General features: G+C 41.4%; 1 protein-coding gene across 1 annotated transcript in view; it reads right to left on the bottom strand.

The window, feature by feature from the left end:
* LOC126278612 (uncharacterized) overlaps positions 1-13,924 on the bottom strand; it is a 1,203,842-nt gene that overhangs the window by 75,163 nt on the left and 1,114,755 nt on the right. The window lies entirely within an intron of this gene.

Genomic DNA, 13,924 nt, shown 5'->3' with positions numbered 1-13,924 from the left:
ACTAAAAATTTTTTTTAAATTATAAAATGCAGGTTATACTGTGTAAGGATACAAAATACACTATGGCTAACACTGAACGATGTGCGGTTCTAATTATGTGCAAAACAAACAAAAGTAAAGTTCCTCTCTCATATAGTCATTTATGTTTCCTTCACTACCAGTGCTACCAATATTACCGGTAATCCTACCACTTGATTTGTGTATCGTACTAAATTACCGAACCATACATTCTGATTTGCGCAATTTTAATTGCAATAATAATCATTTCCATTCCGAGTCATCAAGTAAATATAATGTAAATATTATGTGCGATACATTCCGGCCTTGTTGTTTAGCAGTTTCAGTGAACAGCAGTGCGTAAACCACTGAGATTTGAATCCTTTTTCTGACAAAGGAGGTATGACTCGTCGAAATTTTATTGGCAGTCAAAATAAGCGAGAAAGGAAGCCGTGAAATCAATCTGCACTTGGCTGCTAGTCATTTTTACACGGAGCCTTATCGAAGGAAGTCAAAGATGTGAAACAAGCACTGGTAAGTAGCAAGTAGTCGTGACAGAAGTAGAACGCTTTTACAGTGGAAAAGGAAAAATAAATACAGAAGCAATTGCAGTGAACAACTGCTTTTCTGATACGTTTATGAAGTAATATCCCGTGTGCTAAGCCATAAAACTTAGGCCACCGATATTCATCGAAGATCTAGGACAATAACCCAATCGCCAAAGTTAATGAAATCAAATGAAGTGGAATTTCAGAGAGTTTAAACTTCTTTCTGTCGGTGACCGTAATTTACTGACGGAACTCTACTTGTAAAGAAATCCAGGGACACAAACTATATCTATAGAGCAATAAATTTAGTACCCACGGAGTAAAATAACTCGAATCACTCAATGAAGTTAAATCTATTGTCTTCAGGCTAGTACTTGAAATTTGCGAGTTAAAGCTCAGTAGCGGAGATAAGTGCCAGCAACCTAATGTAAGTCTATAATCAGGGCGTCGATCATAGAAGGAGAACTGAAATAAAACGTAATACTGGGTAACATAAATAGGTTTACACCCGCAAGGTAAATGTTTTTCCATATTTCTCAGATTTAAATTAACATAAATTGACTGTAACGTTCTTCTTATGAAGCATTCTTTAAAAATTCAATGCTTACTATTTTAATTTGTTCACTATAGATATCGCTGAGATCCGATAGCGCATGAAGAATTATAGAGGTTAAGACTAGTAAGTGTTCCTCACGATGACTTTGAAATCCGGTAGTGTGCGAGCGCCTGCTGTTCTACTAAAAACATTCGATCGTTGTACGATCGCTAGGTAGAGGTCTGAACCGCGAGGCTGGTGCGATGAATGGTGGATTGTCCTGGTGAGCGTCTGATAGTTAATAGCATGAGAGCTTCTGGGAAGGTTAACATCCTTGGGTTGCAGTGGGCAGAGAAGACAACTTTGATAACAATATATGCCACTGCACAATGTCCGCCTGCTTAGCTGAGTGGTGACGTGTTTGCCTACTACACACCTGGTTCGGAGATTTTCATCACAGACGTACAGGTCACCAAATGTGGCGTCGCCTGAAATAAGTCTTGTCAGACGGCGGTCGAATATCCTCGGATGGTGCTTCCTGGCCAACAATGCCACATGATCATTCCATATTTCTCTGCACATAAGAAACTCAGTGAATGCTCTCCGCTTGGAACGCACCTCCGAGACAGACCACCTATCGGAACTCCGTGAAACTCTATACGTTGATGTACGAATATTTCACGATGCCTCACAGTAGATCCCGCGTTCCTTTAAACCGTCCAAGAAAAAAATATCTTGCGTCGCTTACTGAATGCTCTTCGTAAATATTGACACCAATACAGTGGACCGAGATTTAGCCACAATTCACCCACAGTTACACTACTGAGCACCACATTGGCTGTTGCGGGACTTCGATGAACGCTGGACCGAAATGTGAGGGATACCGGATTCAAGGAAAAATGGTTCCAATGGCTTTGAGCACTATAGGACTTAAGTTCTGAGGTCATCAGTCCCCTAGCACTACTTAAATCTAACCAACATAAGGACATGACACACATCCATGCCCCAGGCAGGATTCAAACCTGCGACCTTAGCGATCGCGCGGTTCCAAACTGTAGCGCCTAGAACCACTCGACCACCCCGGCCGGCCCAGAGTCCAGACAGCAGAATTACAGGAACATGTATAATATGCGGTGCATGGGCAGTTAACACCTACTCTATTGCTACCGAAGCAAATAGCGGTTGCAGAAAGAGCTGTCAACAAGTGTAGCGTTCATTATATCTCTGGATACGAAAGTCCTACTGCTATTTTAACTCGCGGCAACGTTTGAAACCAATTGTGGACGGACACACATGCTGGGCCAGCTGACAGTGCAAGCATCTGTGCCTTTTGTGAGTGCAATACAATCCACTCACTCTTGGGAGGAAGGAAGGCTCTAAGAATACAAGTGGAAGTCAGAAGAAGAGAGGTGCTACTGTCGTGTCCCGAGAGGGAGTGAGATTGACACGATTTGGATTCAGGGGACTTACCTCAATAGATCTTCTCGAAGAGGAGGCGTAGTCGCAGGCAGAACTCTGACAGCTAGAAGGAGAAAGCTAATGCTAAGGTGCAGGATACGGAACTCGGTGAGGAGTGATTACTGCTGCAGGGTAGAATTCATAAGAGCCCTTATAGTTTGATAACTGAGAGTCCATGCTGGCACTATCTTGCGCTACTTTCTGTCAGTTGGATCTCTTACTCTGGAATCTATCTCCCTGGTTGTTGCGGAGTCGAGGCTAGCGAATCGTACATTTTTCCCACTGTCAGTGATCCATAATACCACGGGAGAATGCGTGGTACAATTATTCGTAGAGGAGATAGGAATAGGAGGATGCTCACGGTGATTCCTGGCACCGCAACACTATTTTTAGAGAAGACGTGTACAAAGGATAGATTCCTTGTAATGCCCTGCAGTGGTTACCGAAAACTGTTACAAGCAGGGACCTGCTAAAGGTACGGAATAGTCGAGGTGGCTAGGCAGCGGCATACTAATGAACTACTCGGCTTTTATATGTCAGGACCTAATTTCCATCTTAGGATACCATAATGGGATCTACAATATTAAACATAATATATTGGCCTGACGAACTATAGATATACAACTGTGCCTATAGCCTGACGTATCTCAACAGTACCTTATAATCCAGCCTCCTTAACTCTCTCGACGCGATGGCAGCAGCACAGAAAGGACGTTTAAATGCGGATCAAATCCCCGAGCAGGTTCTGTTGTGACCGACTAGCCACAGAGTTCGCCGGCGCTGCTTGTTTGGACTCCTGCCTGGGCCTGACACGGCGCTGTATTCGCCCGGGTGCTGACAACGTTACTTCGTCAGCACTGACGCTTTCGTCGCATACTAACTGTTGGCGCTGACCAACTCCCAAGGCCTGCGTCCCTTAGTACTGCCCGCAGCAAGTCAATATTTCGAATACTGTACTGTACGTAATGGATAAATAATGTTCTTTTCTATATAAGAATATACAGCCTACAGCTGCAGGTTACCTTTGTCGTTTACCTAGGTTTCAAGGTTAGTAATAACGTCTTCTTCAGAACCTGCAACAAGTTAATATTATAATGCGCTAGTAAATTATATTAGATATGGTCATCCTATCTAATATAATTTACTAGCGCATTACAGTATTAACTTGTTGCACGTTCTGAAGAAGACGTTATTACCAACGTTGAAACCTAGGTAAACGATAAAGGTAACCTGCAACTGTAGGCTGTATGGTCTTATATAAACAATATCAGTTGCTGTCGCTGCAAAAAAATGTTAAAAATGTTCTTTTCACTGTATCTATGACTTAATGATAACCACTCACCTAGCTCTTCTTACCTGCTACACCACGAAATATCCTGCATCGTTGTCGTGGCGTGCAACGAGGTTATCTGATACTCAGGTATGTGAGAAAAGTAATGAGACTGATTTTTATCCACCGAAGTTTTCACACAGAAATGTAGCCCCCTTTAAATCAGTTGCCCTCGGCAGCTGTGCACAAGCGGAGTTTTTGTTGCCAGACTTGGTAGCTGTGCTGAAAGGCTTCAACTGATAGAGCCTTTATGTCACGCACATTCTTTTGAAATTTCTCCAAAGCCCCAAAATGACGTCAACGCATTTTTGAAATTTGTGAAAAAGAAAAAGGCGCATGGAATCAGATGAAGTGAATAGCGAGGGCAGTGGAATACATGAATGCCTTTTGAGGTCACAAATACCGTGCTGGAAGTAGCCGTGTGTCACAGGACGTTGTCATGACGTAGCATCCAGTTGCCTGCAATGTCTGCTCTCGCTGGATTCACCATTTTCCTTTTCCTAAGCCTTTCAATGACATCTATGTAAAACCCGTGGTTGACAGTTTGTCCTAGTAGAATAAATTCTCTATGCACGATACCCCTATTGTCACCGGCCCTGGTGGCCGAGCCCTTCTAGGCTCTACAGTCTGGAAACGCGCGACCGCTACGGCCGCAGGTTCGAATCCTGCCTCGGGCATGGGTGTGTGTGATGTCCGTAGGTTAGGTAGGTTTAATTAGTGCTAGTGGACTGATGACCTCAGAACGTTAGTCCCATAGTGCTCAGAGCCATTTGAATCATTTGAACCATACCCTCTATTGTCAAAAAAGCAAATCAGTTTTCTTTCATTTCTGGTTTGCTCATTCAAACTTTTTTCGGTCGGAGAGATGCCTCAGGGTGCCACTCCTCACTTTGCCGCTTTGTCTCAAGGTCGTACTCAAAAATCCAGCATTCATCACCTGTGACCACACGACTGAACCATTCGTGGCCACTGGCAATCCGCTCAAGAAGACCAACGCAAACATTTCTTTCAGTTCCCCTCTGCTCTCTTATGAGGTTTTACAGCTCCATGACGTCACAAACCATACGTATATGCTAAACGTCGGTCACAACTGACGTACAATTAAAGTGTTTCACAGGTCACCCATGATCCTTATTATTCATCGTCGGTTTGCTCGCACAGGAACATTCACACGTTCGTCGTTTTCGTCGGTTTTTCGAGTTGAAGTTCTCACAAAGTGAGGTTCATCTTCGACATTTTCTCAGCCTTCCATAAATAATTTGTGGCAGCGAAAACCGAAAACCTTGTGCTCCCGTTAAGAAATGTTCACCATAGGCTTGTTTCAATTGTCGAAGGTCACACACGCAGATTTCCCAAAACCTGATGACATAACGTCGCTCTAAATTCCGCTGTTACATTTTCGTAACACGCAACAAAAACACAGCTTCACTCACGGCGTTCTCAAAAACGACGTGATGGCTGTACGGAGCTAAAACTCGGATTGAGCGTCTTGTAGAGATGAACACATCGGTCTACACAAGCACTACAACACAGAGTTGGCACATCGCTCGCACTGCTGTCAGTCTCTCTACTTTCCTCAAATACCTCGTAATTTTATCGTCATACTTATTTCTGCCGCTATTCACTATTCTCGTCCTTTTTCGTTTACTCTCAATACATAGAGCGTCCGCACTAACCTGTTCATTCCATTTAACGGGTACCCATTTTTATTTTCACTGTCCCATGCCGTTCTTTACATAGTGAACAGTTGGTAGCTCGCCTTTTGTGAGGGAGCGTTGTGTTGCCACTACTAAGTAGCTATACGTAAATTACCCTCCGTGCGGTAAGGCACCCTCCTGCACCCTGAAGAAGGACCGTAAATAGCGAGTCCGCGTTATTGGAGATTGCGCCCAGGTGTGCAGCGGCCATATATGTCAGATGTCTTAAAAAGAACTAGCAGAAGAGGCAAGCGCAGGAAATCAGACACCTTTGTTGTCTCGCTTTTGAGTTTTCGTAAGGTTTCTGCAGCAGGTTTCTGCAGCAGGTAGTGCAATACTCCTCTCTTTAAGTGGAAGGATAAATTTATGATCCATTTTATGCGCATTTACTCTACGGTAGCTTGTTGGCGAGACGAGGAATTTGTATAAGAACGTATACTGCATTTTCTGGGAAATACGGGTGTCCCATTCCTCATCTTGGTTTTTAAATGTTTACATAATGAGACTAGTTAAGAGATAGGAAGCAGCAAGCACAATCGAGCGTGAACACTGGTAATAGTGTTTGTATTAATGCTATTAATTCCCCATAAGTGATACTAAAGATGCTCTCCAGTGGCTGCTGTGCGCGTTTTCATGAATCCAACACCTCAGCTGTAGAAACACAAGTAATTGGATTTCAGAATGATAGTGCAGAATAGAAACTGTGAAAAGCTGCCATCTCCATCCACTTTGGTTGAGACGCCTCCTATTTTCAAACGAGTTGTACACAAACGCCATAAATTAAAAAAGGGCAAAGATGGGATAATTACATATTCTATAAACTGATAATCATATCAACACTGACATGCGGAAGTGCGACTTGAGGGATCAAAGAAATGAAGTAATGTAAAGGCAATTCCATACAACGTCAGTTGATGTAATAATAACGAATTACAGAACAAAATTGTTGTTGCATGTCAGATGGTCAAAAAAGTTCGTCATACAGTGTTGGGATACTCGTCAGCAGGAACATACGCTGGCAAGACCGACTACACCGTGTACGTAGTCCGCGTAGCGTCTAATTCAATACTGAAGCTGCCATATAATATGATAACATCTGAGCTAGACTCAGAAGTGTATAAGGCATTGGATTGGTATTTAGGACGTCCCAAAGTCTCCAGCTTCAGAATTATGTAGTTGTACTGAACCACTCCAGGCCACTGACACATTCCTTCCCCAACACAATTGAGCCTCATTATTGAAAAGGCATGAAAAATAGGAGTTAGGAAAGTACAGTGTACATACGATGTATGGAGAGGGCAAGAAGTTGAACCAATGGCGTCTTGCCAACATTGATATCTGTTCGTTATAGTTTTCTCCGAAGGCACTCTTAGGGACAGACATATACCTCAGACCATTCGATTGGCAAACATAAGGCTTTCGTAGAGCTTTGATCCATGAGACAGTCTTTCCATGGATAGGAATGTTAGTAGGAGAGAGGGTTATACCTCTCGATACTCTTCAGACTTTCACCTTTAGCCAGGCCTGTAATATAAGTTTAATATATTTTCTTATTTCATTTTTCAATAATAAAATTAACTTTTTTGTGATAATGTCTTCTTCCTAAATTGCAAAATTCACTCCAGAAAAGTAGGGATTTTTCAAATGTGAAAAAATCTTTCGTGGTACAACATGGTCCTGTACCTGGGAGCAAATATTCTGTTGGAATTTAGCAGCACTGCACTGTAGAAAATCATATTGAAATGTTTGTCTGCTACATTTTCCAACTATCAGGACTGGCAGCAAATTGAGAGAAAATGTTTTCAAAAACGATTTGGAAATATAAGTTATTTTCATTTTCAAGACAGGTAAAACTGTTAAGATATTAAACAAACTCACATTGTATTATATGAGTTCCGCCTTCTTGCAAACACAGTTTTTTTTTTTTATTTTTACCCAAACATGTCTCTGCACCTCTGCATCAACATCATTGGGTTTTTGTTTATTGAAGACTGTAAGAAGTGAACATATTTTCGGTTAAAATCGATTCCTCGATTATTAAAAACGTGATTTTGGGGTGTCAGTATGTTATTCGTATCACATTACTGTACTCTGTGGAGTTTCGTTTTTCATAAACGGCTTTTTACTTCGCAAAACAGGGCGACCAGACTGTTTCTGAGAAAATAGGTCTTAACAGCTCAACAGACAGACAGACCACAAAGTGATCCTGTAAGGGTTTCGTTTTTCCCGACTGAGATACATAATTCTAAAAATGAAGTCAATGCCAAATGAAAGTTTGAAAAGTCCAGTTGACCGGTGGGTGTACAGCGTTCAAAGTTTTGGCGGTCGTTACGCCACTGTAGCATTATGCGTTCCCAGACCACAGCGCCTGGACCACCAAAACGATCCCGCTCGACAAAGCTGGGCGTACAATAATAGGGAGAGGGTTGCCGTCCACGGTAATCACGCATCCTTTTAAGATCCATGCCCCGCCTTTTATAATGGCCAGGAGGTCATCATGAAACCCAGTGACTTCAGCGTAATTACGTCTTAAAATCTAGCAGTATGTCTTTAAAACAGTAGCATCATTCCTCTTCCTGTCATTGAATATTTCTTTTAGTTACCTTCTGTACTAGACTGTAGCAGTTCTTTCTGCATATAGTCCTAGTTCCATCTATTTATTTTACTTAGCAGTAACGCATCGTGCGAAAGCTATTTTCATCCCTAAGTTTTGTGCACTGGTGCGATGATTGATTTTAAATAGAGAATACTGCAGTTGTATTTCATCTAGATTTATGGAAAACAGGAACGTGATGAATGGCAGTTCATCTTTGGCGGTCCTCAGTGTTTTGTAGGAGAATTATTGTCTTAATTTTTTTCAGATAATAGTCATGGGGCACTGGATGCGGTTGTAGGGAAAGGAGTAGAAGAAAGTGTCACGGGAGAATATGGGCTTGATGGTAGGAACGAGAGAGTAATTAACAGCGAATACTCTGTTAAAGAATCACAAGTGGTTGAGGTATACTTGGAGAAGGCTGGGAGATATTAGAACATTTCAGTTAGATTACATCATCATCAGGCAGAGATTCCGAAATAAGACATTAATTATAGGACAAACCAAAGAACAGGTATAGGCTCAGATTACAATGTAGTAGTGACGAAGAGTAGGCTGGAGTTCAAGAGATTAGTCAGGAAGAATCAATACGCAAATTATTGGGATATAGAAGTACTAAGAAATGAAGAGATACGCTTGAAGTTCTCTGAGGCTATAGATACTGCGACAGTGAATACTGAGTGAGCAGTTCAGTTGAAGAGTAATGGACATCTCCAAAAAGGACATTCACAGGAGTTGGAAAGCAAACAGTAGATACAAGGAAGGCAACTGCGAAGAAGCCGTGGGTAACAGAAGAAATACATCAGCTGTTCGACGAAAGAAAGAAGTGCAAAAATGTTCAGAGAAATTTAGGATTACAGGAAAACAAGTCACTTACGAATGAAATAAGTAGGAAACACAGGAAAGCTAGCGTGAGGTGGCTGCCTGAAAAATGTGAAGAAATCAGAAAAGAAATGATCTTCGGAAGTACGGATTCAGTATACAGAAAAGTCAAAACAACGTTCGCTGAAATTAAATTCACGGGCAACAAAATTATGAGTGCAATGGGAATACCAGTGTTACGTGCAGAGGAGACGGCTTATAGACGGAAAGAATACACTGAAGGCTTCTAAGAGAGGAAAAATTTGTCTGATGACGTGATGGAAGAAGAAATAGGAGTCAACAGATAAGAGATTTAGAAGAGCTTCGGAAGACTTAAGATTAAATAAGGCGGAAGGGATTGATAACATTCCACCGGAATTTCTAAATTTATTAGGAGAATAGCAACAAAACGACTGTTCATGTTGGTGTGAACAATGATGCGACTGATAATTTACCATCAGACTTCCAGAAAAACATCATCCACACAATTCAGAAGATAGCAAGTGTTGACTTGTGCGAGAATTATGGCACAATCAGCTTAACAGTTCATGTAAGCACGCTGCTGACAAGAATAATATACAGAAGAAAGGAAAAGCAAATTGAGTATCAATTTGGCTTTAGGAAAAGTAAAGGCAGCCAGAGAAGAAACTCAGACGTTGCGGTTGATAACGGAAGCAAAACTGAAGAAAAAGTAAGACATTCATTGCATTTGTTGACCTGGAAAAAGCGTCCCAAAATGTAAAATAGTGCAAGATGTTCGATGTGCTGAGAAAAATGGTGGTAACCTGCAGGGAAAGTCGGTTATTTACAATATGTACTAGAACTAATAGAGAACAAGAACTAAGTGCTCTGATTCAAAAGAATGTAAAGCAAGAATGTAGTTTCTCGCCCCTGCTACTCAATCTATTCATCGAAACGCAATGAAATGTATAAACACTTCAAATGGCTCTGAGCACTATGGGACTTAACATCTGAAGTCATTAGTCCCCTAGACTTAGAGCTACTCAAACCTAACTATCCTAAGGACATCACACATATCCATGCCAGAGGCAGGATTCGAACCGAGGACCGTAGCGGTCACGCGGTTCCAGACTGAACCGCCTAGAACCGCTCTGGCCACAACGGCCAGCAATGAGATGTATAAAACAGAGTTTCAGGGATAAAATCAAAATTCAGGATGAAAGGATAGCAGTGACATTGCTGTATTCAATGAAAGAAGGATTACAGGATCTGCTGAATGGAATGAAGAGTATTATGAGTACAGAGTATGGACTGAGAGTAAATCGAAGAAAGACCAAAATAATGAGAAGTAGCAGAGATGAGAACAGTTTGGAACTTAACGACAGAAATGTGGATGACAAAGTAGCCAAAGTTGAGGAACTCTGCTACCTAAAAAATAAAATAACCCATTGACATGACGGACCCAGCAAGGCGGACATAAAAAAGAAGACCTGCACTGGAAAAAAGGACATTCCTTCACAAAGGATGTATGCCGGTATCAAAGACAGGCCTCAATTTGAGGTAAAAATTTCTGTCAATGTACGTTTGGAGCACATAACTGAACTGCAGTGAGACTGTGGGAACAAGCAGAACAGAAGAGAATCGAGGCTTTCCAAGTGTGGTGCTAAAGAAGAATGAGGAGGTTCCCTGCAGAACTGGAGGGGGAAGGAGAACATGGAAAGCACTGACAGGATGATAGTACACGTGTTATTACAATAGGGAATAACTGGTAAAAGTGTAGAGGGAGACAGAGATTGGAACACAACCAACAAATAATGGAGGACTAGGTTTCAAACGAAACTCTGAGGCGAGAAGATTGGCACAGGAGGGGAATTAGTGGCGGGACGAAAAAAAAAGGAAAAAAGAAACCATGGGTGTTAAATCTGTTTAGCAAGCATATCGTTTTGACTTCACCAAAAACAGATCAAACCATCTCCAAATATTCTTTAAGTATTCTAATTATCTGTGCAGTACAGGCGCGAGGTCTGTTGTGTTGGTACCTCATGGCCTGTCTTACGTCGAATGGGAAGTCTGACACAATAACGTTGCTTACATATGTAAGCTTAATGTTACAAAATGACCAAGGCGCGTACGAATGTTTGCAGGCAGAAGGAATGCTGGTCTATCACACTGCGCATCGTTGGGCAGAATCTAGGCGCAATATTTATATCAATATAATCTCTTTAAGCCACGTTACGCTTTTTATGAATTTCTGAGCTCTGACTTTTCTCTCGCATGCGTCGACAACTTGCTGTTGCCCGGCAATGACGTCGCAGGCGAGATTCTTTTGCTTTATAAAGAGAAAGATAGTAGTCACCTTTGAGGCGAATGTAAAACTTCAGTTTTTGACGATGTTTCACAAATGGACACGTTTTTTTTTTTTTTTTGAGCTATATATTATTTGGAAAATTTCTACGCAAGTGTAGGTCACCTATAAAGAGCACTGCTTTCAGAACACTTAACTACTAGGACCCCACCATGGTGGGTAACAGGAAGACATCGAAGCAATTTAGAACCGTACTGTTACATTTGTTACCGGTAGGTTCGACCAGTAAGCGAGTATGACAGAAATTCTACATGAAATCAAATGGAAATCCCTGGAGAGAAGAAGATATTCCTCCGTCTCACCTTACTGAGAAAGTTAATGAATTGGGATCTGAGACTGCCCGCAGAATGATTCTACTGCCACGGCAGGTGGCAAAATTAGCAGTGGAATCCTAAAATAAGTGATATAAGTAAAACAAAGGCAGCAGGAATCAGATTTCTCAGGGAGGTTAGAGATGTTGCTGGGAAAGACTGTACAAGAAATGGGGATACTAGGAATCAACTACAAACTTGTAATGCTAATGAAAAGATTGTAGAAGAAAAATCATTGCAAAAACATTGAGGAGCGCCGGCTCGCATCGATCAGTCGATCGCAAGATCGCGGTAGCGTGGCACGATCCTTGATGGTTCTCCACGCGAGGCGCTTTACCAGCATGGAGGTAGAAATAGTTGTCGGACCGAAATGGAATGAGCACTGCCGGTTTACGTTCGCTGTCTGGAGCTGACAGTAAACGGTTTTTGCAGAGCACGTACCTCATCCCGCGGAGACGGTGTTTTTGGATGACAGTGGTGGCGATGTGACTGTGGAAATTTGCCTGTGTCGAGCGAGTAGTGATTTTGAGTGCCATTTCGCTACCGATTTATCAGATATTTTGGTGGCTTCTGTGCCTTGTTTTGTTAAAGTCGTAACGCTGCTACTAGCATCTACTTCCCGGATGATTTTCTGCGTTTGCTGTTTATGGCTGTTCGCTCCAAAATAATTCAAGTTTACCTTAGTAGAAGCAACTGTGTTTCTTTACAGACGTCAGTCGCAACTGTTTGTGACATGTGTGGAAGCTTGGTGGTCTGTATTACAGAGCTACTTTACTCAGAACTGCCTGTTTAAATTGGTCATATTTCGAGTGGCTTAACGTGGACCATTTTCGGGCTGAACTGCGTGTTGTTCTTCCTTTCCAATACAGCGAAGTCCAACTTAATCAGACTGCCTTTCACTGCAATCAGTTTAGTGAAGAATTTTCAAGGCGCTTTAATGGAAATAGTGTAATTTAATCAGAGCTGCTTTTTCATTGTAACCATTGCTCTTACGCATTGGTCAAACATTTTATTGGGATGACTCTAGTTAATCAGAGTGTTTTTTTTACTGTAATCATTTAAAGTACGTATTTGTAAAACATTTTGGTGAGATTTGCTATGGTTAATTCTGCTAGAATAAGAATGTATCATTTCACTGAATTTTTTACGGGTAGCCTGGTAAACAAAATTTGACATCTGAGATTCGGCTGTTTAGCTATCTGAAAGAATGAGGTTCACATTAGTAAGAGCTGTCCGATTCGTTACTTATGGCTAGTGTTATACTGCAAAATGTATTAATACTCAACGAGTTTGATTATTCTTCTGTTCCAAAAAAAGTGTGTAAAGGCAATTCATGCTGCATAATTAACAGAAGTATCTGTCTGCCAATTAATTTTGAGTGCACGTAAGCCTTATTGGTTTCCTCATTCGTGTAATCAGAGTGCTACCCAGCTGTTAAGTGCTTTGTTGCTTATCACCATTTTCATTGATTGGGTAGATGTTTATTTATTTATTTATGGTTGGCTCGTAAATGGTAATGGGCCGGCCTTTGCTAAATCAGTGCACTGTTACTAGTTTTGTAAGTTTAGTTTATAGTCTGATGTAGCTCACGTTGTGCAGGACCTCTCGCATGCACCGGCACACCTGTGGGTGGCGAATTCACACCGACAATCCTGGTAGTCGGGTCATCATGTCTTTCGCGGGACTGAATAATATCTGTATAACTTCTCCTGGTTCTATGTCACCAACGAACGTGACGCATTGCTTATGTTACTACTGTACTACTGTTGTTAACAAATATGCGGTAATCATTTAAGATATTATATTTAAAAGTCAGATTAAAATTTTTGTAAATGCTAAGATTTTGATTATTAATATGCAGCCTCGCTGACTTCAGATACCTCTTCATATCTGTCAAACTGCCAAGCTTCTTAACTGTGTAAAATCTCTTCTGCTGACGTCAATTGCTGATCTCATTCCCTCATTAATATTCGACTAGTTCTTGAATTTCTTACTTGTTTTTAAAAGCTATCATACTGACCTCTTAAATTGTTGACTTTTATTTAAAACATTATGCATGCTTTGAACTGTGAACTCTCCTCTTATACTTCCTGGCCCATCCCTACCACTCAACAGCGAATTAAGCTGCTTTAGGGTACCTAAGCCCGTTCCAGATATCATCGGCAAAGTGTAGATGTAGAAATAATCCCTCGTCAGGTCACGATTTACTGGCCAAGAGCAAGAATGGAGATACGAAGATCCGGAAGAAAATGGCATAAAATGTGATGA

Source organism: Schistocerca gregaria, chromosome 6 (genome assembly GCF_023897955.1).
Source record: "Schistocerca gregaria isolate iqSchGreg1 chromosome 6, iqSchGreg1.2, whole genome shotgun sequence".
NCBI classification, from domain to species: domain Eukaryota; kingdom Metazoa; phylum Arthropoda; class Insecta; order Orthoptera; family Acrididae; genus Schistocerca; species Schistocerca gregaria.
This window is presented reverse-complemented; position numbering and strand designations above follow the sequence as displayed.